At 44.7% G+C, this 5,428-nt stretch overlaps 1 long non-coding RNA gene across 1 annotated transcript; it reads right to left on the reverse strand.

Moving 5' to 3' along the window:
* Nucleotides 1-1,840: 1,840 nt before the first annotated feature.
* On the reverse strand, nucleotides 1,841-2,963 carry LOC119341303. Its single transcript, XR_005165021.1, has 2 exons — nucleotides 2,485-2,963; nucleotides 1,841-2,374 (listed from the first exon to the last, which is right to left on the reverse strand). It is a non-coding gene; the product is annotated as an uncharacterized LOC119341303 (long non-coding RNA).
* Between the last annotated feature and the right edge of the window lie 2,465 nt (nucleotides 2,964-5,428).

Raw genomic sequence — 5,428 nt, forward strand, 5'->3', positions numbered from 1 at the left:
GTACATGAGTTAACGGTTCTACGGTTCGTATATTATCATGGTACTTACAACTAAAAATCCAGGTGTGTTTCAGTAGCTTTTTCCATAGGTAAAAAATCACCACAACATTTTTGTGTAACTTATCACACCTATAGCGGGTTAAAGCGGACCGTTTTTTGGGGGGCCAACCTACGAGCACGTGTGCCCCTCATGACACTAAACATTATGTGACTTTCCCATGGCACGCCATGTGTTGTGTTCATCCAAGAGGCCCCGCGAGGCGAGTGTATGTTTCTAACAACTTTTTTTCCTTTGGTAAAAGTTACCATGATGTTTATGTAAGTTATCGATTATTGGTGCTTGTATTATCATGTTATTTACACACACAAAATCTCGGGGATGTTTTGAACAACTTTTTTCCTGATCAAAAAGTTATCATGGTGATTCTAGGTAACCTATCAAGCCCGCCGTGCTTAAAATATCATGCTATTTACACAAAATTTATTAGGGGCATGTTTCAGCAAAATTTACCCCCACGGGTCAAAAACTTATCATGGTGTTTAATTATTGCAGTGCATATGTTTTTATGCTATTACACAGAAAAATACCAGGGGAGGGAGGTATACTACTGTGCTATTTACACATAAGTTACCGGAGTATCTTTTCGATAATTTTCTTCCCTATAGTCAAAGTTATCATGGTGTTTCTACCTCAGTTATCAGATGTGCGCTGCGTATATTACCATCTATTTACACAGAAACTATCGGATATATTTTCACATTTTTCTTTCCCAATGGTTAAAGATACCATGATGTTTGTATCTCAATTATCAGGTCTATGGCGTGAATGTTATCATATTATTTACAGAAATTAACCGGGGGGAGGGGGGGTCAACAAATTTCTTCCCAATGATCAAAGTTACCACGATGCTTTCACCAAAGTTATCACGACTCCGGTGCTTATATGGCCATGCCACTTACACATAATGTAACGTGTGGCATACAAAAGTTATCATGTTGGTGGTGCGTTAGTTATCGTGGTGGTGATGAAGAATTTACAACGGGAAAAGTTTATGTGCCAGGTTTGATAGGTGAAATAAAAAGATTTCTCTGTGTTATCATATTAAAGGCAAAACATGTCAAAAACCGTATTTTCCTTATGTTGTTCAACAATGAGTTGTAGGTGAGGTGGTCAACTCCCTTTATTGATTGCCTGCAGACCAGAGATCAAATCCCAATGCAAGCATTATTTTTGCCCTGAAAATCAGGAACGCGTGTGGGGCCATAAGACTACGAAAATTAGGAAGGAACCTGCGAGTGCGCGCGAAAAAATCGTGAGGACGTGCGGGAAAACTAAAGAAGGAAGGAAATCGGGAGGGCGGGGGTGGGTGCGCGCGATCGGATCTGACGGCCCTACATGCGTGTGGTAGTTTTTGCAATCTGCCACACGGTTGCCACATACATATCTCGAAAGATAAAATCCAGTACAGACGAAGAACGAATTAAACTCTTTGCAAAAAAGAAGAAGAACGAATTAAACCAGAACGAATGGGCGCCTTAAATAGCCGCAAATCCTTATGCCCGCAACCATGTAAAATACCAGAGATCTTCAGAAACTACGGACTAAACAGTGGCCGATCTAAAACACAGCAAAACAGCCATGCAAAGCGACCGGATGAAAAATCCCAACTACCTACCTTAATAAATAAGAAAACTGAAAAATATGTGATCCCGCATGTAAAAGACATGCACATCGAAAGTAATTCCATGTAGTACATGACCAAACTATGTCGCTGCATGCGGACAGCAGAAGCAAATCCTGACACAGCCAATCAATGCAACCCGAACCCATAAAAAAACGCTGAACAAATGGTTATACTGCATAAACGCCCAACTAATATTGCTTAATGCAATCATACTACTCAATACATGCACAGTCTGAGTAACCCGATATTAACAGCATGGACCCATACGTACAAACGAAGACTGAAGATCGGGCATGAAGACTAGATCGGGCATGAAGACTGAAGAATGTGCATAGGAAGATGAACGACGCCGATTGGGCCAAACAGGGCGTCCTACTACATCCCGCTCGGGGCTCCTGGTTCCCATGCAGTCCATACGCAAGCCGCGGCTGATCGGTTCGACGGGCTCAGGGCGATGCCGGAGCTGAAGATGCGGCCGCTGCTCACCAGGCCCACAGCCGGCGCCGCAAAGCATGTCGACGGGGAGGAGGTGGTCACGGGAAGTTGCAGTGCGCCCCGAAGGCCAGGGAGCTGCGACGGCGGCTACACGTGAAGCTGAGCGACGGGCTGAAGGGGAAGACGTCAGCGGACGGGTACACTCCGGCGACCACCATCGTGCCGCAGAGGCGACGCGCAAGGTGCCGACGCTAGCTGCAGGAAAGCCTCGTGGTTGTTAAGGAGTCAGCGAGGATGACTTCCCAGCGAGCATGGGAGAGATGATGATCACGGCTAATGACGACGTCGATGTCTGGGCGTCTTACCTCACCCTCAACGCCGCCGAGTACCACCGCGCCATCGTGGCCGTGTCTGGAGCCAAGGCGCGGCGAGCCTGCAACACACTGCTCCGCTCCATAGCTGCGTTTCTCCAGTTGTTCTCTTGGGCTCCAGCCGCCGCTAGTGCAAAGGACCTGGTCGCCATGTCGGAGGCCAACATGGGAACTTGGGAAGAGCCACGACAGTACTCCATGGCCTGAGCGCTAAGCGCAGCCGCAGAGCAGAAGAGGAGCTGGGAAGGGATGATGGAATGGCGCCGCCGCCGTCGCTCCAGGAGAGGAGACGGGAGCCTGCCGGCAGGGACGACCTGCCTACAGCATAAGACAGCTTGACTGGTGCCGGTGCGTACGGTTGCCGAGCATTGCTGGCATCGGAACAGATGGGAGCCTGCCAGCGAGGACTACGGCATGGACCGATGGCGAGGTGGGATGTAGATGTTGCTGGGATTGAAAACGCATGCAGGGACGCGAGGTGAGCTTCAGTGGCAACGGGATGGAGAAGGACGCCGGCGTTTTATATTCCCGTACGGCGGTCGGGCGGTGCAGCAGTGGCACGCGGTTTTGCTGGATTCTTCGAGAGAAATGGTGATCGAATCCCAAACGGACACGTAGAACAGCCTATTTATAGCCTCACCACCGACGGAAACGGATGAACACAGTCTGGAAAGAGCGGCCAGAGCGGCACCTAGAGAGAGCGACAGGCATGCAAACCAATAGCAAAAAGAAGAGACAAAACGAATGACCAACAGCGGCAAGAACCCGAAAGCGGCCCACCGATTGGGCAACAGCGGCAGAGGCAGAAGAGAAGCTTCCAACCAGATAAGTGTGTCAGCGAACCTGCCCCACATGCAGTACCAAATTGCTAAATACACCAACACGATCGCCACACCCGTTGAAGAAATTTGAATGAAATAAGTGAATGCACCATTCATTTCTACCCCGCTGTATACCAAAATAATACCACGCGCCACAACCAGAACACACTATGTGTCACTTTCATCCAAGTGGTTTACTCTCACGCTCACGGCGAAAACTTGGTCTGCAATAGATGCTCGGGTATGTATGTTTATCTAGGGAATCACATAAAGTAAAAAAAAGAAAACACTGATTTATCGTCTGTTACCACTCAATCCAAAGCATGATTTATATAGGAAAAAGTACAAACAGATTAGCCACTTATCAATTAGATGACGTTGAGTTCAAAGCATGATTATTAGTAAAAAAAAGAGGAGAAATCAGATGAAACAACCATTAACGGGTAAATAGAGTTGTGTGTGTTTGCAAGGATTGCTATTGATAAGAACATACTAGCATAGCCCGTGCGGCGACACGCCGCGCCTGGTGATGCATTATATTTATACGGATCGTAAAGGCCATTGTTATATTTTTAATGTCAGAATCGCATAACTAAAACCCAGAAAGAGTTCTAAAAGATGGAAAATGAGTACATTTATTGCAGCAATGTATGATAAATATTGATGAACGGAAGTGTACGTTGCTACTAATAAGGTCTACTTATTGGCACATTATAGAGACCGTTCTATGGATACTTTATGTGAGAAATTCTATGTGAGAAATTCTATGTACAATAATATTAAACTTCATATACCAATTATTTAATTATTTTATTCACTTTTTACGTGTTCACTTCAAATTTTATATTATGGTGTATGTAAAAAAATTATATTGGTACAAATGCTATAATCTTTCATAAAGAAAAATTTCATTGAATGAAAAGAGTCAGTACATTAATTGTACATAAAGAGAATACATATTGATATTGCATGATAAATTTCTGATTCCTTGGTAATTCAAGGCATCCTTGTTTGACCGCCCATTGGTTTGTGTTCGTAATGAAATGATAGCTGAGGAAGTTCACATCAATAGTTAACATGATAGAGCTTGTATATGGGGCAGTTGTTCAGCTTCAGTAAGAAAAACAGATTGTTAATGCCTTGCAATTGCTTCCGCCTTTTCACCCCGTAAGGGTCTTATTATGTAAGTTAATAGTATGTCATCCAAATTCATCATAGCTTGATGAATCCATACAATAAATATGAGAAGGGATCGTTCAAAAAAATAAATATGAGAAGGGGTTAAAACCATATCTCTAGTATTGATGCCTACATACAACAAATATGATAAGGGGGTAAACCCATATTATTTAGTCTTGATGCTTGCATAGAACAAATATTAGAAGGGAGTAAATCATGGTCATCCCAAAAACCATATCATCAAATTAACAGCAGATGCAGCAAATGACAAGGGACCATGAAGAATATATCCCACACCGGAACCGCCGTGGGTTTAACGGTTGCAAATTCCTGCACCAAGGACAGATAGTAAATGTTTGCAACAATGATGGAAGGGATACTATACCTTAAGAGCACAAAAATAAACCTGAAACTAAATAACACCAATCAGTTAGTGGCCATCTCTGAACCTTTAGTTTACAAGAAAAAGTTTAAAATAATCGACAGAAGCAATCCCTATATGGATTATCAAGAAGAAAGAGGATCAGGAGAAACCTTATCTTATTACATAGCAATGATAGCACCAGAATTTTGACCACTTGCAAATCTCCCTCGCTGTTGAGCTGCACAAAAAATATGAGAGAGAGAGAGAGAGATGATCACACGAACCTGGACGTACGCGAAACCTCGTCGGACCATGCAAGGGGATACAACGCGGAAGGCATGCATCGCGGTTTGAGTGCACTTCATGTTCAACAGCATCACATAGCAGTGCAGTGCGCAAGCCAGGCCGTGCCTTGCTGATGGACATTTCACTTTGAGATCCACGTACTCATCCACATGCCCGCAGCATCATCAGCAACAGCCCATCCTGGCTAACAACGGACCACTCCGGCTCCAGTCGCTCCTGCGCAATGTGGCCGCCTTCGAGACCATCCTACTGTCTGCTGCACCGCCTC

This window comes from Triticum dicoccoides, chromosome 7B (assembly GCF_002162155.2).
Source record: "Triticum dicoccoides isolate Atlit2015 ecotype Zavitan chromosome 7B, WEW_v2.0, whole genome shotgun sequence".
NCBI lineage: Eukaryota > Viridiplantae > Streptophyta > Magnoliopsida > Poales > Poaceae > Triticum > Triticum dicoccoides.